This window comes from Sitophilus oryzae, unplaced genomic scaffold, assembly GCF_002938485.1.
Source record: "Sitophilus oryzae breed Bouriz unplaced genomic scaffold, Soryzae_2.0 scaffold_111_pilon_pilon, whole genome shotgun sequence".
NCBI classification, from domain to species: Eukaryota; Metazoa; Arthropoda; class Insecta; order Coleoptera; family Curculionidae; genus Sitophilus; species Sitophilus oryzae.
In genome coordinates, this window is record NW_022145749.1 from 8,484,742 (window position 1) to 8,510,010 (window position 25,269).

Genomic DNA, 25,269 nt, shown 5'->3' on the forward strand with positions numbered 1-25,269 from the left:
TCATGACCACTAAAGGTTTTGACCTAAACTTCAAAGAGGGAATTTTGAAAATAAATGAGGAATAAGTGGTTCTACATCGAAAATGTGAGGAGACGCTTCGCGTGGTAGTAGCAGAAGATGTTTCGATCCCTGAGCGCTGTGAGGTATTTTTGGATGGTTGCCTGGAAGGTAAAATGAATAATGGGAGTATTATTCTGTTGGAGCCAAGGAACCATGACAGCGAAATAGGACGAGGGATCGCTGTTGGAAAAGCCCTGCTACGAGCGAAGAAAACTGTACCGGTGAGAGTAATGAATACGAATTATTATTCTGTATCCTTGAAGAAGGGAACCCTGTTAGGGTACTGTTGTTCGGTCTCCTCAGTCATTCGAAGCGTGGAAGCCTCCAAAGTTTCGACTTCAAAAATTCCGGACAAAATGGTGAAGGAGTTAGTAAACGTTAAGGGATTATCTCCCGAAAATAGTAGAAAATTGGGAAACCTGATAATCAAGTATCAAGATGTGTTTGATAAAGGAGAAGCAGGACACAGAGGTCGTACCAATTTAGTACAACATAAAATTGATACCGGAGAAGCACGACCAATCAAACAAAATCCGAGAAGACTTCCGCTCGCCAAACGTGAAGAAGCTGATAAAATCCTTCGAGAAATGAAAGAAGAGGGTGTCATCGAACCATCTAACAGCCCGTGGACATCGCCGGTAGTACTAGTAAAGAAGAAAGACGGTACCACCAGATTCTGTGTTGATTATCGGCAGCTCAATAATGGTACCAAGAAGGATAGCTATCCCCTGCCGAGGATAGACGATACTCTAGACACACTGGCGGGGTCAACGATATTCTCTACGTTAGATCTGAAGAGTGGATATTGGCAAGTCGACATGGCGCCGAAAGACAGAGAGAAGACAGCGTTCTCGGTGGGCTCCGGACTGTGGCAATTTACCGTCATGCCTTTTGGATTGTGCAACGCGCCAGCTACCTTTGAGAGACTAATGGAGTCTGTGTTAAAGGGACTATCCTGGACTACCTGTTTAGTGTACCTGGATGACATCATAGTGGTTGGGAAATCCTTTGACGATCATCTGAAGAATTTGGAAGAAGTTTTCAAGCGACTAGGGAGCTCTGGTTTGAAACTTAGCCCCAAGAAATGTCATCTGTGTCAAGAAAAGGTACACTACTTGGGCCATGTAGTCTCCTCCCAAGGCGTTGCGGTAGATCCACAGAAGACCAAGACAGTGGAAGAGTGGCCGATACCTAAAGATAAACATGAACTACGAAGCTTTTTGGGACTATGCACATACTATCGCCGCTATGTACAGGGTTTTGCGACCATCGCAAAACCATTGACCAGACTTACCGAAGGCGAGGCGGCGTTTCTCTTGGGACTCAGATTCTGACGAGGCATTCCGAAAATTGAAGAAGGCCCTGACTAGTGCGCCCATACTTAGCTACCCTCTTGGCAACGGAAACTTTATATTGGATACCGACGCTAGCAATGTTGCGTTAGGCGCTGTTCTGTCTCAGATCCAGGATGGTCAAGAAAAAAAGTCATTGGTTATTTTAGTAAGACCTTGTCAAAACCGGAAAGGAACTACTGTGTAACCAGACGAGAATTACTAGCAGTAGTTAAAGCAGTGGAACACTTCTACAAGTATCTCTATGGAAGAAAGTTCTTGTTAAGAACAGACCATGCTGCTTTGAAATGGCTGTTGCAATTTAAGAATCCTGAAGGGCAGGTAGCTAGATGGATTGAACGATTACAAGAATTTGACTTCGACACAGAACATCGAGCTGGGGCAATCCATCGGAATGCCGACGCACTTTCCAGGAGACCTTGCGCTAAGGACTGTAAGCATTGTTCCCGAGCTGAAGAGAAAGAAGTGAAACTCCTAAGAACAACTGTGGTTAATGATAGTTGGCAACCCGAAGATCTTGCAAGTGACCAAACCAGTGACCCAGAATTAGGTTTAGTAATTAACTGGAAAAACACAGGCCAAAGACCAACGTGGGAAGAAGTTTGCAGATATTCGCCGAACGTAAAGTCGTACTGGGCCCAGTGGAATTCCTTGGTAATAGATAACGGACTACTTCGCCGTGTGATCGAGCGACCGGAGGGACAAGAAGAGAGAAGGCAAATCGTCATTCCAAAGAAGAGGGTCCCAGAAGTCTTGGAGGAAGTTCACAATGGAACCAGCGGTGGACATCTTGGTGTTACCAAGACACTTGGCAAGCTGCGTGAACGGTTCTACTGGGTGAACTGCAAAGAAGATGTGAGGGCCTGGTATAAGAAATGTGACACTTGCGCAGCCCTCAATGGGCCATAAAAGCGTGGTAAAGCCCCTATGCGCCAGTACAATGTTGGCAGTCCCTTCGAACGAATACCGATCGACGTGGCTTGTCCTTTTCCGGAGACGAACGATGGCAACAAATACATTGTGGTACTAATAATGGACTAATAACTACTAATGGATTACTTCAGCAAATGAGTCGAGGCCTACGCGTTGCCAAATCAAGAAGCGTCCACCGTTGCTGATGCCCTTGTTAAAGAATGGATCTGCAGGTTTGGTGTTCCCATGGAGCTTCATTCAGATCAGGGAAGAAACTTTGAATCCAATCTGTTCCAAGGCGTCTGTGAAATCCTGAACATCCGAAAGACCAGGACGACTGCTCTACATCCACAATCCGATGGGATGGTTGAACGCATGAACAGAACTATCAACCGTTATCTGGCCAAAATAGTCTCTGACCACCAAAGAGACTGGGACAAATTTCTTCACCTGTTCCTGTTGACCTACCGTTCATCCATCCAAGAATCTACAGGGCAAACTCCAGCCAGCATCGTTATGGGACGGGAAGTGCGCCTACCTTGTGATCTGAAATTTGGTTGCCGACCGGGAGAAGAAGTCGCCGGAGAAGATTATGTCCACACACTACGTCAAAGGATGGACGACATTCATCAGAGAGTCCGCCTAAATATTCAAAGTGCTAGTGACCGAATGAAGGAACACTACGACATTCAAGCTGAGCATGGAGGATACCAACCAGGGAAGTTGGTGTGGCTATATAACCCGCAGAGACGTCGTGGGTTATCTCCGAAGCTACAATCCTCGTGGGAAGGGCCATACGAAGTCATGGATAGAATTAATGACGTCGTATACCGTATCAGAAAATTGCCAAAAGGAAAACCGAGGGTAGTCCATTTCAACCGTTTGAGCCCCTACCAAGGCGAAATAGAAGATCGTGCTGGGACCGTGAGAACCTGCAGCTTTGATCCCCCTGATTCGGAGATGTCCTTTGACGATTTCATGGCCCGATACAACAGCAGTGAGAAGGCTCGCTATGGTGTAACCAAAGAAGATCAACGAGACCTCTTTTCCGTGCCTCCTGATTATTCGCTCGCTCATTGTGTGGCTCGAGATTTGCGGATGTCCAGAGGAATCGCTGCGACGTTCAATGAGAAGTTTGGGCGTGTCGGAGAACTACGCCGACAGGATCCAGAGGTTGGAAGCGTCTTGAGGCTAACCGACAATGCACATGGTCAAGCAAGGCACATCTTCTACCTGGTCACCAAGGAATGGTCCCCGAGTAAGCCGACTTATCTCAATCTATGGAAGACCCTGATTGAACTGAGAGAAGCCCTGCTAAACAACAACATTGCACGATTAGCCATTCCGAAGCTGGCGTGTGGACTCGATGGTTTGAGTTGGCGTACAATCCGGAACATGATTGAAGTCTTGTTCAGATTTACGGGAATCGAGATCCTCGTTTGCTGCTACAACCCAAAGCTGAGATCGGGAGAGAAAACTGTAGACTGCTATTTCTACCAGACTTCGCAATGTACCAGGGGCCAGCTTTGCAAATACCTTCATTCACCGTATACATCTCGGGACGAGCATGTGCCCAAGAAGGGGCACACTGTTGCGAGCCGGTGTGGACTCGACCTAACCTCACAATATGGCCCGCCCTCGGATGACCTTAACATCGCATAGACACCGCAATGATTCATTCGTTCGAGAAGAATCGAGACCCACTAGAATGGACGCGTACATACGAGAACATTCGAAAACCTTCTCTATGCGCCTAACGATCTTTGGACTATTCTAGATTTCTTTTACCTGTCGGTATAAAAGCCGGCGGCAGTGGCCTAGAGAGGGCAGTTATAAATATACCAGTGCAGTTGACGCGCTAAAATTCAAAATAAATTCTTAGTTATAAATCGTTTGTAAATAGTTCTATAAGTCTTTTTATCGTTATTGTTTTTGTTAATTAGTGTTAAATAAATAGTGTTTAAATAAATGACTTTCTATCCACACGGAACCGACGAAAAACAAACGTAACAATATATATATATATATATATATATATATATATATATATATATATATATATATATATATATATATATATATATATATATATATATATATATATATATATATATATATATATATATATATATATATATATATATATATATATATATATATATATATATATATATATATATATATATACAGGGTCTGGCAATAGTGCGTCGGGCATCTGTAGCTCTTAGAATAAAAAACTTGAGCATTTTGTTTAAGTGCAAACCTAAAGTATGTACCAGGATGTATTTTAGGAAAATATTTTAACTTCTATAGGGTGGCTCAAAAATGTGTTAGTGGACCTTGATGATTTTTTTAAATGGAACACCCTGTATATTATTGCATTTTTGGCTACCTTTCAGATCACTTTACATAACCCTAAGATATGAATAAATATATTTCGATAGTTTCAGAGATATTAAAAAATAAATCAAAAATATATATTTTTCAGCCCATTTTTAAAAAAATTATTAAAAATACAAGAACCGTTCTGAAATCAAAACTATATTAGGTACTTACTTTAGATGGTCTGTACTTACTTTGCTATAAATATGAAAATCGTAAATTATACAGGATGTTCAAAATTCTACGGCAAACTTTCTAAAATACAAAATAATTTTTCTTTGTTTTTTTAAATGGAACACCCTGTATATTATTTTTTCAAAAGACGGAGAATTAAAAATGAACATTTTTTGTATTTAGAGTATTTCAAAATTTTTAACGGTTTCGCAAATATTTGCGGGTTTATATTTCATATGGCATTTTCCACAGTAAATTTGTATCAAAGCCACCCAATTATTTTTCTCTCGTATTTTACCATTGAAAGCGCCATATGAAATAATACTGCGCGTATCTGCGAAACCGTTAAAAATTTTGAAATACTCTAAATACAAAAAATGTTCATTTTTTAACTCTCGGATCTAATAAAAAAATAATATACAGGGTGTTCCATTTAAAATAACAAAGAAAATTTATTTTATATTTTAGAAAGTTTGGCGTAGAATATTGAACATCCTGTATGATTTACGATTACCATATTTATAGCAAAGTAAGAACAGACTATCTAAAGTAAATACCTAATATAGTTTTGATTTCAGAACAGTTCTTGTATTTTTAATAATTTTTTTAAGAAGGGCTGAAAATATATATTTTTTATTTATTTTTTAATATCTCTGAAACTATCGAAATATATTTATTCATATCTTAAGGTCATGTAAAGTGATCTGAAAGGAAGCTAAAAATGCAATAATATACAGGGTGTTCCATTTAAAAAAAATCATCCAGGTCCACTCACACTTTTTTGAGCCACCCTATAGAAGTTAAAATATTTTCCTGAAATACATCCTGATACATACTTTAGGTGTGCACTTAAACAAAATTCTCAAGTTTTTTATTCTAGGAGCTACAGATGCCCGACACACTATTGCCGGACTATATATACCTATATATATATATATATATATATATATATATATATATATATATATATATATATATATATATATATATATATATATATATATATATATATATATATATATATTATATATATATATATCTTCTGTTTATTCGTAAAACGTTTAATAAACGTAAAGTTTCTGCCTGTTTTGTAAAACATAGTGTATTTTTTTGAATGGGGGTTTTATCGTGTTTCCCGCCGCCACTGATCGATCGAGTGAGAAAATTAATTATTGCGCCGGACTCTAGTCAAGCCGAAGAAAATTTGAATTGTAAATGCGGCATTAAACTATGCGAAGTTTAAATGGAGCTTTTGTGTTAGATATGTAACTCAATCAGAGGATGGAGAGCGATGGAGAATTGGTCGATTCATATTTGCTTTGCAACTAGAGAGGTAAATAACGTGAACCAAACAATTTTATGTTTTATTTTTGATTGGAGTTTAAAACTTGAAATTGCAGTTCTAATAATCTCAATTTTTCTATAACAGGATCGAAAAAAAAATTAATAATTTTTAAACAAAATATGTGTTCTTTTAAGGTTTAAAGCCGCTTTTGTTGTTTTAAACACAATATTAACTCCAAAATCGAGATTATGTTTAGAACTTATTTTAAATTCCGTAAAAAGTAGATTGGGTAAATATGAGGCGGTAAAACTTAATTCGATTTTTAGAGAACTTAATGGTAATGCTATAAGTTAAATACGCCAATGATTAGACGATGATTACAATAGTCATTGGCGGAAACAGTAATGGGAGAATTGTCAGCTCAGGAGCTTGAAAACCCTCAAAAGAAAATTTTACTCCTCCAACTCCCAGTGGATGATATACCAAGAATGTACAACTTTGAGAAAGACCTCACTGTAGTAATGACCAATAAAAAGAATTGGAAGAGAGAAACGTTTGTTCAGCAGGTAAAAGACCATAACGTAACGTGGTATACTGATGGTTCCAAAACCAAAGCAGGAACAGGGATAGGAGTATTTGGTCCGAAAACTAAATACTCCGAACCAATGGTCACTTACCTCAGCATCCTTTACGCAGAAATCTACACTATCGAAAGATGCGTACAACTTATCTTAGATAGGAACTATGGGAAACAATCTTGTTTCAACTCAAAAACCATCAATTCGAAGTTGGTTAAAGAATGCCTAGAGCAGTTGAACAAATTATGCAAAGATAATAAAGCCTCCTACCCACTTGATGCCAGCCTACCAAGGGATAGAAAGCAATGAAAAAGCAAACGATCTAGCTAGAAAAGGAGCGAACACTCCACTAACTGAACCAGAACCATTCTGTTTCCCTAGTGGAAACAGAACTCAAAAACCTAGAAAACTCCATTCGTGACCTGGAATGGATATCATCCAACGGTCTCAGGCACTGGAAGAAAATTGGAACAAAACCTGGATCGAAAAAAATCAATTATTTTCCTTGATTGAAGTAAGAACAATCTTTGGATTATAACGGGGTTTTAACTGGACACTATCTCAACGAACTCATCAGTAGATTAAAGCTAAGAAACAACGGCGAATGCAGATTCTGTGGGACAAATGGGAAAACACCAGAACACTTCATCACTGAGTGCGCCAAGATGACAACCATTCGTACCATGAACTTTGGTACAACTGATATCGGAAATTATAAAAGGAATTTGGAGAATTAGCATCTGTAAAACCGTCTGAGATACTGGCTTTTGTCAAAGCCTTGATACTGTATGATGCGTTATAACTCAAGAAAGGAGGACACGATAGATCTGTATGGTCGCGATTATTAACCCTCCACCATACATTCTACATTACTTTTGCATTAGAGTTGCTTTTTTTTATTAAATAGTTGAAAGAAAAAGGTTTTCTTATTTTTTATTATTGAAAACACACCTATACATCAAACATTTTTTAAATGTTTAAAACAAATAAAGGTGTTTTAAACACTTGTTTAAAACAAAATATTTTAAACATAACATCATTGTTCAATAATCGATACTTTTCATAGACAACTATATTACACGGTGTTTCAGACTGGAAATATTGCATTGGGCTATGGAAATATTTTTAGTATTATAAATTGTAGGTTATATTGCATGATCTCTATATAGAATTGTTCGCTGTAAAGTATAAAGTACAATTAAATTTACTAATTCATTTCACTAATTTCGAGGTTCAGAATGAAGCATTCAGTGAATAACCTTCTATAAAAAATGAATTAAACCCGATACTATATTTTCTAATATTGTTTGAAATAAAACTCTCCGTTTTTTTAATTAACATAGTTTATTTCAAACTATATCGTAAAACAAACTTTTGTTCACTTGATTTCAGTCCGGAAAATAAGGTTTTAAGCCGGGTTGTCACTGCGCGAAACGGTTTCGCGAAACTAGTCTCGCTTCGAGTATACTTCGTACTCACCTCGAAACACGTTTCGCGAATATCTTTCGAAGTGAGCCAGCGTCAGTCGGTTTTCGTTCGCGCATCAAAAGAGTTTCGTCTTCCGTGTTGCTCAGAGTGTGACCGTGTATCGTGTGTTTCGCGCCAGAAATGGACCAAGAATCATTGTCTCGCGCAAACTGGCGGCTCACCACTTGTTTCTCCTTGGAGCACGAAACGTATGTTCGTTATCCGAAACACACTCGCGAAACATTTCTCGCGAAACATTTTTTCGCGAAACAGTTTCGCGCAGTGACAACCCGGCTTTATAGTAATAACTTCTATAATTTTTTTTACCGTACTAAGAAAATATGATCCTGATTATTTTTTTGGTATCAACTGCCTTGTAGACTCGTTACATTTCTCCATAAATTATTACGGAATCAGATCTTCAGTACCTATCGACTTCATTTTATTAGCTTTTTCATCAAAATAAGTAAATAAGTAAATTCCTTTAATGACCATATGTAAATTTTATGTCAGTACTGACCATATTTTCACCAGTAAATACAATAGTGTCCAAAACATACATTACAGGACTAAAAAATTCTCATTTATTTAAAAACATAGGTTTTACCCAAATAGTATAAAATGCAACATTGTACGTCATTAAATCAAGTCAGCAATTAACAATTACATTATTCACTTTAAAATTTTTTGAAATTCTGGAATAAATATCTCACTCATTATACAAGTTGATTTAGCGGATTTATAACGTAAATACACATCACATTTTTGTAGATTTTCTCAAATAACTCCCAAACTGTTAGAGATATCGGAAAACGGTTTTCAGCATTCAATTCTACATAAAATGAGCAATCAGAGGGTATATTTTAGTTGCGATCTGAGAGATTTCGGTTTTTGACAAAATCGACAGGGCGGTACCGAGGAATGTTTTCGAAATATTAATGTGTACTTTACAAAAACGGTATCGTTTTTGAGATTCACACCTTTTGTTCCAGAGATATTTGGTGTTAAATGTTTCGAAAAACAAAAAAATATTTCTTTTGTAGATTTTCTCAAATAACTCGAAATCTGTTAGAGATATCGGAAAACGATTTTCAGCATTCAATTCTACATAAAATGAACTATCAGTGGGTATATTTTAGTTGCGTTCTGAGAGATTTCGGTTTTTGACAAAATCGACAGGGGGGTACCGAGAAATGTTTTTTATATGCCAAGAGGTAAATTCATTATGAGATTAATTAAAGCTTCTTAATTAATAAAACACATTTTAAAAATATTTTTAAGACGTGCTACCAAACCAACAGTTTTTTTAAAAAGTTTGAACTAATATTCTCAAATAGGAGACCTGATTTTTTTGAACATTGATACATAATACATCCTTTTTTTTTCTTTAGTCTTTAGTCTGAACTTATCACATTTAAGTAATTTTAATTTAGAAAACTTTCTAACAATTTTATTAGCCTATTTAAATTTTCCGTCAAACTGAACTATAACTTTTAACATGCCTTCTGGCCATAGAACTAACAGAAACCGAGGAAAACTGTTACTTTTCCAGTGGGAAATCCGGCAGGTTTTTCACATTGCGCGGCCACAATTGAACTGAAACTTAATTTGTCAAGAACTATTTCGAGTTTCTAGGAGACCATTGGATTTTAAGTACTCTCTGTATCTGTATACTGTTGGTGAATTTATTGTAAATATACTTCAGGGATAATAATTATAGAGTATACTATTATTAACAATTATACAATTAATCTTAAAAAATGTCTGCTTTCCAAACACTTCGAATAAAATTTAAAAATTCAAAAGAGAGTAAATAGTAATCATATAATAGTAATGGTTGTTATTACCACTGATTTATCAAAAAAGTTTATTACAAAATATCGTATGTGATTCAGTATATAATAAATATAGTATTTCATTCAAGTATTTAAGAGTTTTTATCTCTTTTTTTATTTACAGATTTATAGGTATCTGACCCACGTAAAATATACTGAATAGTAGTAACAATAAATAATAGAGTGTTTCATTTAAATTACACAAATTATTGCCGTATAAATCTAGTAACTATTTAATATAAATTTTTAAACACTTTGTATAAGATAGCTAGATAGATATTACTTTTATTATTGCAACACAAAATTAGTAAATAGAAAAACTTCAGTACAATAGTTGGTTTTAAAAACTTAATAACGCCTAGAAAAAGAAACATTAAAATTGTTACTGCATTTTCACAAAATCGTAAATATTTCAAAAACAGTAAGATACTATTATAAGTGCAGTTTTGCCTTTTAGCTTTGGACAATTTTACCTTTATTTTAATCGTAGAAACTAAAAATGTACTAATATACAATGTGAAAAAATGCAACTTTGATATTTTTTATTTATTTGGGACACTCTGTACCTTTTGAAAATACTTTTATTAGTCATCATTTCAGTCATCAGTCACGATTTCTAAAAATCTAATTATTTGGCTAAAATACTCCTTGTCGAATGAGGTGAATAACCCTGTATATACTATATCTATTACTATATTCGATTAATATCTAGCCATTTATTAAGTTATTTAGAACCAATGTTATCCCTTCTGTCTGATATTTTTTACTTTAAATATCATGTTTCTGTTTAAAATATTTTGATAAAGGTATTAAAAGTTTAAATCTAATTATTGAGTAATAAAGATAATCCAAAATATTTTTTAAGAATCTTAGAATCATATCATATGAAATTATGCACATAAAGTTTCTTCGTTTTGAATAAATCAAATAAATCGTGGCTTTTTCGATGTGTCAAGCTTTAAAATTTAACAGCTAAATAACACCATAAAACACTCGACGGTGCAAATTTACATTTTCATTTTAGCTCAGCGAACAGCGCGAAAGCCGAAAGATATCGTAGCCGACGCAAAGTCTCCCTCACGCCTGCTGCTTTTGATTTGTTATTCGGTCTTTGCATTATATATCAACATTTTCCCATTTGGAAAGTGACAATTTTGTTAACTAATGTCGTATTTTGTTTACACACCGCACAAATCGATATATTTTTTGACATAATACTTCCATCTATAAACTAAATATAATGGGTCAACTAAAATATACAGCTTATAATCTTTACTACCAAAAATCAATAGAAGAATTAAGTTTGCATGGAGTGCATATTGAAGAAACTTAATGATATTTAAATTTAGAATGCCATTTTGTCTAAAGAACAAAAAATTGATCAATGTATACTACCAGTCATGACCTATGCATGCAAAACCTGGACACCTAAAACCGACATCATAATTGATGCAACAACTGCAGGTAACACAATGGTCGATGGAAAGCAATGTGCTTGAAATAACAAAGGAATACCGTAAAAAAGAGGATACGACAAAAAGCCCAGGTAATAGATGTCATTAAGAAGTCCTTTATGTGGCAATTGGTAGGACACCTGGAAAAAGAACGGATAACAGGTGGACCACAAAAATTACTGCATACGAGGAATTAAGAGACCTAAAAAAACAAACCTAAGACGGAACTATGATATTAGGAAATTAGCAGGGATAACTTGGATCCGCATAGCCAACAATAGACAAATGAACCCTATTACAGGAAAATATCTGAATATGTAAGGGATCTGAAGAGGGTACACCATAATTGGAAATGGTTAATGGTTAAATAATCTGGGAATGATGATGAGGATGATGTCAAAGTATAATAACCATTTCTTACCTAAAGTAAAATATGATCGAAAAAAACGGCGTTAGCGATAGGTAGTTTAGAAATTAAGATTCTGTAATTTTATATGTAAAATTATATGGGGAAGTATATGGTCATCGATATTCATTTCCAAGCCAATTCAATGCTGTTTTTTCGATCATACAATTTAATAATTCTATTTAGTAGACTTTATCTCCGTGACAGTCGTTGGTTACCCCCTTCTTTATCTGGAACAGTTTTAAGACTTCTAAGACTATCCCTGGGTACCAAAGACATTGTTCTTTTTTTATAAATTGGTGTATGTTGTCTACGTTTATATCATCTCCTTAAATATCATGTTTTTAATTTTACTCTTTCTTAAATTTTTTATAATTTAATGGTGCTATTTCTTTTGGTAACATATTGTATTTTGTGGTAGTTTCTGTTTTTGAGAAAGTTTATTTTAAGTTCTCTCGGCTCTTCTGATGTCTGATTTTTTTCTAAATTCGCTGAATTTTAGATTTATTAATTTTAAAGAAATATTTGTTTTTATTAATTTATTTTAGATTTTTCGTAGAAGTAATATATTATGATATTTTGTTAATTGTATTATGTTTAGTTCTTTTGTTAGTTTGGTATACTTCTTCTGTTGGTGTTAGTTTATCTACATTAAATGTTATTTTTAGTGTTTTATTTTGTTGTTTTCGTAGCTTGTTTAAGTTTTTTTTTCTGTCGTATTACTCTACGTATTAAGAGTCTATTACGCTGTACTGTTCGAGTCGCTCTCAGTGGTCGGGTAAAGTGGGTGTGTGGCCGAAGGAAATTTACATTATATTTCAGAAATCTGCCTAAGGCTTAGCCCGATCCTGTCGTGTTAAGCCACATCCAAATTTACAAACACACATGCTTTGATTAAGGCTTGATTAAGGTTTGCAGAGTTTCAGCATTTGTCATAAAATAACGAGCAATTTGTTACAAAACCATATACATTATATATCACTGTTATCACAAAACTTTAATCTATTTTCCTATCGTAACGGAATTTTAAATTATGTCTTTATTTCAGAGAAAATTTAGTCCAAATATAAGGAATATTTTGTTGATGTTTGACCATCAAAATCTTAAAATTTAGAGATTGTCTAAAAATGTGCTACAATACGGATATAATATAAGCCTTTATCTTTAATTTCCTACTCCATTTGTGTAAAAATGCCTAGCCAGTTTTACATAAAACGTTAAATGCCGAACCCTTATTTTGCTACTTTTTCGGACTAGTGAAATGGACTATTAATTAAAATATATATTTCTATATGTGCAAAAATAATGCATGATATAGTAGTTTCTTCATTTTTGATAGAATTATATTGTTAAATTTTAGTAGTGTGTAAATTGTTCTGGCGTTATCTTTTTTAAACTATTTATATGCGTATCCCATTTTAAATTGTTATGAATTTTACTTCCTAGTTAATTGACTTGAGATATTTCTTTTATTTTTTGCTCTTTTACAGTTTTATTTAAGTTTTTTGTTTCATGTTAAAACTTATAAATTCTGTTTTAAGATTCATTTATCGTTAGTGAATTGTTGAAGAACTACCATTGCAAATTTCTTCAGATCATTATATAAATTCACTTGTAAATTGTTATAATCCTTGTCAGAAAAGGCTATATATAAATCATCAGGATACGCATACATTCTGGCAAAAAAAATATTCAAGCAGTATACATTTGTTCTCTTCTGACGACTCCTTACAGATTCGAAAAAAAAAGAAAAAGAAAAAGGTTATGGACATTTGACATAACTGTTTATTTCAAATGAAACATCGTCTCATCACTTTCAAACATACTTTACATAACATGTGTGTATTGTTTAATTCTAGTTTAATTTTTAAGATTATAGATAGCGTTAAATATCCTCTTATCTATAAACACACCACTTAAAATACAAATTTAACAAAAACGTGAGTACCATACCCATTAGAATTATGCATGAGAAACCCTTTGAGTAAATTGAATAAACCTTGTCCACCCCAGGTATTATAACATTACCGTCAGATAACCCTCGCCAAAGCCTCTCTCGTTTTCATTTAACGCTTTGTATACTGCAGAGGCGTAAAACCCAAAAGATATTTAAAGCCGCTAGAAATTTCTTCGCTTCTCGCTTTCAGCCTTTTGATTTATTATTCCGTCGTTGTGTTATTTAGTCGTGTTTTTTTTTGTGAAACGGGGCGATTTTTTTCAGGTAATAGCGAATAATTTGCAAGTTCTGTAATTAAGGTGCTCACTGGAACGGTATAATGCCATTTATATTTCAGCTTGTTTTAAATAGGGAGATTATGGGAATATTTTCTAGAAAATGCAAGTTGAAGTTGTAATTTATTTGAAAAATACTGTTAAAGGGTGTTAATTAAAATATAAACTAGGTTAGAATTTTTGGGGCAATAACAGGAAATTACAGAAATTAACAATATAGAATGCAATCCAAATAGCTTTAAACAGCATCTACACAATGCCAGAAACAATTCGAAACATGTCAAGGTCGCATTTCGTTGCCCAAATTGGACGCATTTCGATTTATTTCCATTTGTCTTGACCCACTTCGGTCTGCCTCGGCCTACTTTTGATTCTTAAAAGCGCCCGAAAACTGCTCGTGGGGAGGGAGAGGGGGGATTTTTTAGCGTTTTTTGTTGCCTCGTTCAATTTTGTTTTGTTTTGAGCTATTTCCAAAATTGCTGCTGTTACGATATTTTTTTAATTATGTACATCTCGTTTTATGTTATATCGATATATATTCCACAGAATTAATATTTGAACATGGGTTTATTCTATGTATAGTAAATATTTAGGAACAAAACTTTTCATTTAAATTGCAGGAATATAATTACAATATTTTAATTTAATTTTATTATAATGAATTAGTATATAAAATTGTATATGATATGTTTCTTTACGGGATTAATTGATTAATATAACAGTAGTATTGCTTGATGTGTAATACTGGTAACACTATCAATATATCCGCTTGGGAAAATTATTAATTGACTCAACAAAAGTATGGTCCACGGACATTATTTAAAAGCAATGTTCTTTTATTGTTCTTAAGAGAAATCTGTAAACGATACTTTATTAGCACCCAGCATAGTTTGATGAAAATCCATTGATTTATTATGCGGGGATTTAGACAATTAAAAGTAAAAAAAAACTAAATTTGTAAACTAAACTTTGCTACAGACTACAGTATAAATGTAACTTTACCATAACCAGAAATAATAAATAATTAGACGATTTCTTAAAATAATTTTGTGTATATTTTGTTCACGAGGCGCAATACCGTGAATTATAAGCCGATAAATAGTAGACCGCTAGTTAGTCACTATTTTATATTTTTTTACTATATTGTAATTAATAACATTAGACAATGATTAAAACTAAATATTCTTGTGTAACCTTCGAGGAATAGCCAATTTAATTTACCAGCAGTAACTGTTTTTATATTAGTTTTTCCATGTTTACTTATTTACCTGAAGCTACCAAAACGTTTGACCTTGATTGCCTCGTGCTATTTCACAAAATAGTACGATAAATAAGTCCGTGTTATAAAAATTAGTTCCAACGTTTTCTGAAATTGATCAAGACCCGCCGTGATTGGTTGTTTGTTTTTTATTGATAACCCAGATTAACAATAAAAAACAAACAACCAATCACGGCGCGTCTCGATCAATTTCAGGTAACGTGGGAACTAATTTTTATAACACGGGCTTTTATTTATCGTACTATTTCCAGAAATGTTTTGCAAAATGTTTCACTAAATATTTCCAGAAATATTTAGTAAAACATTTTGGTGATAGTGTAGCGGCTGTTTTATGGTAAAATAACATTTCTTATGGGAAATTACATTAGAATTATTTCGCAATGTTTTTTACCGTCAACAAACTTAATAATGCTCCATTGATTCTTGGTCATACCATTGTCAATTTGTGAACTTTTTCTTAACTGAAATCACTTCTGAAAAAAATCTAGTATACAGGGTGGTCCGAACTGTATTCCGGAAACTTCGGCAGCATATTCTGCAGATAAAAATAAGTAAAAAAGTTCGCATGTATGTCCTAAAATGCTTAGTTTCGGAGATACAGGGTGTAGAAATTTCATTTTTATTTCGATTTTTTCCAAATAATTTATGAAGCGTCCATATTTCGATGAAAATTGGTGCATAGGAGTTTTTTGACATGAGGAATTTGATTTTCATGTCAACATGACTCCTATTTGTAGGGGGCGCCACCTACATGTATTTTAACTGTTTTGAAGAGTACGAAGTGTTCGTCCGTACCTGTATAAACTACTGAATAAAAAATTATACATTTACTACTATTTTTACGTAAAAAAGGTCTCTTGGGAAAAATCGCTACGAGTAACGGTTCTCGAGATATTTGGAGTCGTAATTATCCATACCTGTCATTGACATAAATTAAACATGTTGACTAAATAGGTAGTTATTAGACTGAAATCATAAATCTGAAATATTGTTGTGTCAAAAGTTCAACAAAAACTGTTTTATCATATCATTTTTTTGCAGAAAAATTTCTGATTAATTAAAAAAATTAAAAATTTCACAAATTTATTGTTTCAGTCAAATAACTATCTACTCAACGTGTTTATTTTTTGTAAATAATGACATGTATTGACTATTTCCATTCTAAGTATCTAGAGAATGGTTGCTCGTAGCGATTTTTACCAAGAGGCATTTTTAACGCAGAAATTCACAAAAATGTATATTTCTTCATTCAATTATTTCATACAGGTACGGACGAAAAGTTATTACACTTCAAAACAGTTAAAACAGATGTAGGTGGCGCCCTCTACAAGTAGGAGTCATATTGACATCAAAATCAAATTTCTCATGTCAAAAACCTCCCAGACACCAATTTTCATCCAAATATAGACGTTACTTCAGAAATTACTTAGAACAAATTGAAATAAAAATGAAACTTCTACACCCTGTATTTCCGAAACTAAGCATTTTAGGACATACATTTATATGAACTTTTTTACTTATTTTTATCTGTAGAATGTGCTGTCGTAGTTTCCGGAATACAATTCTGACCACCCTGTATAGAAGCCTCCCTAAACACAAAATATCAGTTATTCTAAAGTTAAAAAACTCGAAGAGGATGCATTTCCGTAGAAGAAATTTTATGGCATACTATTCGAAAAGGCTTCCAAATACCAAATAAACAAATATTTCTTACATAACTGATTTCAGGTTGACGAAAGTTGAGCCATTTTTTCTGAATAATACACTAGATGTTCATTATATTTCACAATTTTAATTTCACATTAAATTTTGATCATTCAGTACTGTTTGAGATATTCATAATAAAAAGTTTTGAATTCAGGACGTCAATTTTCTCTCTCTTTCCCGAGAGAGAGAGGAAGCGAGTAATTCGAAATTACAATAATTATTTTCGACAGGTGACATTTTACCCGAAATATAGTTTGGTTTGATATCTAATTTAAACACAAATCATTCAGATTTCTATTTAAATTAGATTCTAAAATATTTTCAATAAAGTGTTTATATGAAAACCCTGTATATTCGACGTATCTGCACAATAAATGCACTTCTCTTCCCTTCCATTATACGATCCTTTAGAAAAAGTATTTCTCAGCAAGTTTACCTCGCACTAGTTCTCGATTTGAATCCGCGGGGACTTCGAACACGCAATGGCAAAGTAATTCGGCCATAAATTTTGCCAGAATCGCTTGAGAATTTCGAATTGAGGAAATTGGACTTCAACACGGTGGTCCGGCAGCGCGTCTTAGAGGAAAAGAATTACGGGTCTGGTCCGGTCTTGGACATCAATTATTTATAATACGTTTTATTACGGCAACAATGGCGATAGAACTACTAGTGTATTTAAAACCACGTTACTTCGGAGGGAGGCAAAATAATTGAAATAGATGGCAATGCTTTTTTGGGATCGATGATCGGGCAATGACCTCTCACTTTGGAATAATAGTCTCGTATTGTTGGAATTATACCTTATTTAACTTTTAACCACTATAGCGCGGAAAGGGACCTAAAAGGGACCCGAGGAAATATTTTTATGAATTTAATTTTACTATTCCGACCGCGGAACGAAAGGAACTAGTTATGTTAACTAGTCTGTTGAAAAGACTAGTTTCTCAGGACTTTTTCCGAGGACCGAAATATAATAATATGCAACGGCAACGGATCGGCCAGCGCGATCGTAGCTCGATTCTAGGCGGGAATGGGGAGTACCAGCCGTATGTTACGGGTCCCGGAAAGGAAAGGAGCGAGAGGAACTAAAGAAACAAATTAAAATTTTGTCCGCAGTTCCGAGATAAAATAAAAGGCGACGACAACGGATCCGGCCGACGACGACGGCGCCGGCGCGGCCTAATTACCACAGAAAATTATCGTGAATACTATTTTTAATTTTTAGTTTGTCCTTTGAATATTTTTATGGGAATGTTTCACTGTATATCCCTCAAATTAAGAAATATCTTATAAAACGAAGTAGATACTCTAACTTTTTAGATAAAAATAAAGAATTTAAAGTAAGGAAAATGCAATTTTTCGTAAAATAAAAGAGAAAAGTTTACCTTCATATTTATCATTTAGCTTCACCTACATGTATCAGTATTAAGTGTTTTATTATTTACTCCATTTGATTTGTGACTTAGTTTCTTAAACTCCGATTTCAATTTCTTTTTTAATTTTTTGTTTTTATCTGCAATAAAACTAAAATTTGTTTTTAATATATACAATTACACTTCTTGTAATATTCGTACATTATAAAAATTATACACTGACTTATTACTAAAATCATGAACAAGCAACAGAAATGTCAATGTTAGTCAGGAACTAATGTGAACTAAAGATCTAGTTCAAGGAACTATTCCTCTGGAGGAACTAGAACTAAGCAAAACTAACTAGTTTCTTTCAAGGAACTAGAATTCCCGCCTCTAGAAACGACCATATCATAACGTGGTATACTGTAAAGTAAATTTTTGGGCCAAAAACTAAATACTTCTAACCAATGCAATGGGTAGGTACTTACCCCAGCATCCTTCATGCAGAAATCTACACTATCGAAAGATGTGTACAACTTATCTTATGGCCCCTCTACACGTTGGCCAATGCATGTGCCAATACGCTGGCCAGCGCGTTGGGCCAACGTGTAGAGGGGACTATTGGTGGTGTTGGCTGAACTGACCGAGTTGGCCCAAGCATTGGCGACTAATCCGTTTGCCGTGGTTTTTTCAAGACACTTTAAAAATTACCCCTCTACACGTTGGCCAATGTGTTGGCCAGTGCGTTGGTCAATACGCCGGCCAATGCGTTGGGCCAACGTGTAGAGGGGACCATTGGTCGTGTTAGCGGCACTGGCCGAGTTGGCCCAAGCATTGGCGACCGATCCATCTGTTGTCGGTTTTTTCAAGACACATCAAAGGGAGTTGGTATTGATCGGTGATTGGTCGGTAATATTTTTCTGTGTGTGTACGGGGTGTCTCAATATTCCCAGGATACTACTACTTATTTTTTTGGAGTCAAGATAAGTTCATTGGACACAATTTACCTCTATACAAAAGTGCTTTGTTTGCCAGTTAGAAGGCATCAAGGAGATTATTTTAAGAACCGATATTCCGATTTGAACTAGATTTGGTGTTTCTATGTTGCTAAGTGTTTTAACATTTGACCATCACAAAAAATGTGAAAAAGTACGAGAAAGGTGAGACCTACCCCCACCTCTACTTAAATAATTTTAATAAAAATATTTTACAACTCTACCGACGGCTTTTTCCCGTAAAATGGACCTCATAGTATTTATTACATTTTTTGTCCCTTGTAAAAAAAGCCACATCGCCTAGATTTTGAGAGAAAAAATTAGAGAATTTTTAAAGTGAGACTTCTTTACACGCGATGGGAGTAAAAACTGAAGGCCGGAACACGGCCGAGACGGGACGCGGGAGCAAAAGTGGTAACGTTGACTTTTTGATCTTGAGCATCGTAACTCGGGCCTTATGTGAGTTAGGGGGCTGAAACTCAGAATGTAGATGGGGCTCAAAGACAACACTTTTCATGGTATTTTGACGATCAAATAAAAATTTACGCCTAATAATCAGCAAACATACAAACACCAAATTTAGTTTAAATCAGAATAACGGAAATTCTTAAAATATCAGAAAAAATGTGTTTATTTGTGCCCTTTGTGCCCTTTTTTTATTGTGCCCTCTAACTGATAAACGAAGCACGTTTATAGAAGTAAATTGTGTCCAATTAACTTATTTTGATTCTAAAAATACGTAGTAGTTCGATGGAATATTGGGATACCCGGTTAAAAATTGAGATATGGGGCTAGGACCCAATGAGGCCAAGGGCCCAATCGCCGAAAGTTATGTGGAAGCCAAAAATTTCTAGTTACACCACTGACACCCTGTATTCAGTGTATTTAATAATGCCTAATATTAGACATTTTATGAGTAGCAAAATCACGGATAATCCCGACCAATCAAACCAGAAATTTTTGTCTTGTTGCTCACTACCGATATCGATCAATACAACAGCTGTCTGTGAGACATTTAATTTTAAAATCCAAAAATTTAAATCAATCAAATTCGAATTAAAATTGAAAAAAAAATCGCGAGAAAGAAAGATGAAAAGCAAATTAATCAGAACTTAAAAAAAGTACATCTGGTGGGAATTGAACTCGCGACCATTGGATCCAGAGCGCGTCAACCGATTGACTGACCCAACGATATCATTCTACAAAATCTTTTGATTTCGGTATTAAACTGCATCATTTTTTTTATAACTCGGTAATGGTACACACATGGTACACACCAAGATAGTATTTATAAGCACTGACTAAATAAATTCTCGTAGTCGCTACCGTCCGGATATCCATTTTTTATCTTGGCGTCGAGACAAACTAAACGTCATGTTTATAGATTTTCATTTCCTTGGCCAATACGTGTGCCAACGTATTGGCCAACGCACTGGCCTACGTGTAGAGGGGCCTGGAAAGTACGTGTGCCAACGTATTGGCCAATGCACTGGCGAACACATTGGCCAACGTGTAGAAGGGCCATTAGATAGAAACTATCGGAACCAAGAAATGGAAAACAGCATTAAAAATAACCAACTCAGTAACCACCAATTCGAAGTTAATCAAAGCATGCTTAGAGAAACTAAAAAAAAACTAGGCAAAGAAAATAAAGTTCTCCCACTCTAGGTGACAGCCCACCAAGGGATAGAAAGCAATGAAAAATCTAGAAAAGGAGAGACCCCCTAACTATAGCAGAATTGTTCTGCTTCCCAAGTGGAAACCAACTTAAAGCGGAACTCAAGAACCTGAAACAATCCATCTGTAAACTGAAATGGAAATCCTCCAACGGTCTAAAACACTCGAAGAAATTTCTCAGAACTTACGACCGAGAAAAATTAGATTTGCCTTGATTTAATTAAGAACAATCTTCCGGATTGTCATGGCGTTATTAACAGGATTCTCCTCAACGGACACATCAGTAGATTGAAGCTAAGAAACAACGGCGAATGCAGATTTTGTGATGAAAATGGGAAACACCAGAATTCCTCATCACTAGTGAAAACTAGTTTTTCAATTGTTATATATTTCTAGCGAGCTTCAAGTTCGTTTATCGATCTTCGTTTGGAGACAAAGATCTGTAATCAAATTTTGTGCCACATTTTTGAAAAATTTGCTCTGAATCAAATTCCTCGCCATTCATTTCTTCAAATTCCTGTATATCTTCTAACGCGTAACATTTTCGCTAAAATTTATACCGCCGTCATTTTAATCCATAAGATTGCCCACTCTTGAAGTCTTGGATCATTAAAGAACATACGACTTGGAAGCTGCTTATGATAACTAGCAACATGAGAAAAGCAGCGGTGAAACGTGATGTCTCAGAGATGCTCGATGGTATATTTCTGCTATACTACCACAATGTACTTGGCAAGATGCTGTTGTCAACTGTCTAAGAAACTTTGTCGTCACATCTGCACGTTACCGGTTATTAAAGTTAGTATTTACTAATAATATTAAAAAGTAACTTAAGAACCACAGTTATTGTCTGTTCATCTTTAATGTAAAAACTGTACTAGAAAAATATTTTTAAGTGTTTTTGTTTATCTGTACTATTATACAGGGTATTTCAAAAAACATGTGCCATCTCTCGTGGGGAGATTCCTCACGTAAAAATAAGATTTATTTTTCATATCAACATAGGTCCGATTCTGCTTTGTTTCGTAGCTACAGGGTGTTCAAATCTTAATAATATTTCGATTTATTATAATTTTCTACCAGATACTTTTAGTGATTCGAATTAAATTTTGAGGGTAAAAGTTACTATAAGTGCGACATATTTTAATGCTAAAAAAGTGTCGATAAATTTATCAGGGTCGTGCATATGGGTTATCACTGGAATATTTTTCAAAAAAAAAACGTGTGCACCACTGATTTTTTTCTTTTGATATCAAAGTTGTGTAGGCCCTTTAATGCCAATTAAAAGTTATCTCTTTATATTTTGTCGAATTCGGCCTCCTTGATCAGATAAACGTAATTTTATTAATCACAATTAATAAAATTAAAATAAATATAAAATTAATAAATCATATATTTTACCTAATTTGTTATTAAATAGTATTACTATTAGTCCACCCTACAGCAATTTCAAATACAAAATAATGGTATTTAAGATAATTACAATAAAAACTAATTTTAAAAAGTTTTAACATCCTGTAACTCTAAAACTATGCATTTTCCATACCCAACTTTTTTTCATATTTTTTGATGAGAAAGCAATAAGTTCTTATTTAAAACTTTGGCAAGTTAATGATATTTTTTTTATAGGTAAATTAATAAAACTGCGTTTATCTCATCAAGAAGGCCGAAATCGACAAAATATCAAGGATAACTTTTAATCGGCGTTAAACTGTTTACACTATTTCGCTGAAAATAGAAAAAAAAGTCAGTGGCGTACATCCTTTTTTAGAAAAATATTCCAATGATAACCTATATGCACGTCCCTGGTGAATATGTCGACATTTTTTTAGCATTAAAATATGTAGCACTTATAGTAACTTTTACCCTAAAAATTTCATTCGAAACGCTAAAAGTAGTTGGAAGAAAATTATAATAAATAAAAAAATAAGATTTTAACACCCTGGATCTACGAAACAAAGCAGAATCCGACATATGTTGATATGAGAAATAAACCTTATTCTTACGTGAGGGGTCTATCCATGAGTGATGGCACATGTTTTTTGAAACACCCTGTACGTAATATGTCTTCAAATCTATTCAAATTTGTAGGTACAGATATTCAATTTCAAGTCTGATATGTTTGAAACTACTAGTTATTATACTCCGTTAAAGTTCATCGGCCATTTTAACCAATCGATTTTCTTGGAAACGCGCAAAATTTTAAGAAATAAATAGTTCTTGGAACTTTCTGACATCGACAGTCGAAATACTCAAAGTGATTGCGCCAGAAATCCTTTAAGAATAATTTCGATATTCGAAATGACTTCCATCTCTAGTCCCTGGTTTATGCTTTCATTGACCCTATTTATTATTAAAGCTATTTGGACTGAATATAGGGACGTTATGATGACAAAGGAATTTCAAAATAGAAACACTATTTTCTATTTTGAAAATAATAACAACTTTCTTCAGTTTTTATTATAATTACGATTTATCCAAATTATTTAGAATAATGAAATAATAATCTACATGTATAAAATGCTAATGTTTATCTGTGTCGTCTCTACTGAAGTAACGACTTGCTCTAGAAAGTTGCTTTTTTACTAAAAGACAGCTAACTGGCTCTTCTAAAAACTGTCGTCGCCGGATTTTTTGTTTTTTTATTTAATTAAAAAAAAATAAAAAGTATTATTTTTTCTGATGTCGTGGAGGATGCGCCAGGCCAAAGGCCAGGCTTCAACTAGTATTTTATATTTAATGTGACTAAAATATACCGGGAGACTACAGAATCGTAGCATTGACCGCTTTTCTCTAAGAACCTCAAAATTATTGGAAAAAATTAGTGGTTTCAATTAGCGTAGAAGTTTGTTTATTTAATTTCAATATAAGTTCCGGCTACACATACAAGTTTTACCACGATCTTACCTGCGCAAACCTGTTTGTATCGGGAACTCGCTGTGTGTAGACGGTAAAACGGTAGCACGCACAAACCAAAAAGCGCGGCCTGCGTAAACGTCGCGCTGCTAAAGATTTTAGTTTGTGCAAACCAGTTTGTGCGGTGATATCATACGTGTAGACGGAATCAGCGAGTTCAAGCTACAGTTTTGTGACTTTTGTGGGTTTTGTGTTCTTATTTATATTATTAACTCGGAGAATCATCAGAATCATATCAGACATCTAGAAAATGTCTGATATGCGTACCTATTCCAATAAGGAGTTTCTAATGAGTTTCATTGAAATATATTGATCGTTGCCATGCCTATGGAAGATAAAATCGAAATATTATTCCGATATAAACAAAAAAAAATATGCGTATAAGAAAATGGTTTTCTATTTAAAAGCCAGTTTTTACTCCACATCGATCTATACCGTTTATTTTGCTGTTTTTTCTTTAACAACAAGCAATAAAAAAGATAATAATTCGTCACTTGACATTTCCACGAAGGGAACCACAAATTCAGAATAAAAGTAATAATGAATGTACGCTCTTACTTGCATCGTGTGGACACCGCACAGTGTTCCTTCTAATTTGCGCAAACTATACCGTGCACGCAAGTCGCTACCGTATAGCCGCCGCTATAAGCATTCAGACCATCAAAATTAATAGTAGATATTTTCAATTATTAGAAAAAGTTATCAAACTTTTAACTTTTCATGTCATTTTGGCCTTTGATTATTTTCCGTCAAGAGAGATTATGGTTAGTAATCAAAAGTTGATTGTTTTATAAGCTAAATATTAGGCTTTCTATATGGATACAGCTGATTACCGCAAGCTGTTGCTAGGATATTCTATTAATTTTAATTATGTTTTTTAAATATTTTGAATGATCGTAAACTGAAAATATAAAGTGTAATTGAAACTACTAATTGCGAGGTTCTGAATAAAGCTTCATGCTTTATAATTTAGATTTTATGATCATTCACATTGTCTACAAAAATACAATTTAAAATTAGAGAAATAAACTTTTACGCTGATTGAAACCAGTAATTTATAATTTCTGAATAAAGCTTTAGTTTTAAAATTTAATAAATTATATCTCAATTTTCTCAATAAAAACGACTTCCGGTTCAAACGGAAGTGAGCTAAGTGATGAATTTTAATTTGAACCATGTATGTAAGTTTAGTTTAACATTTTT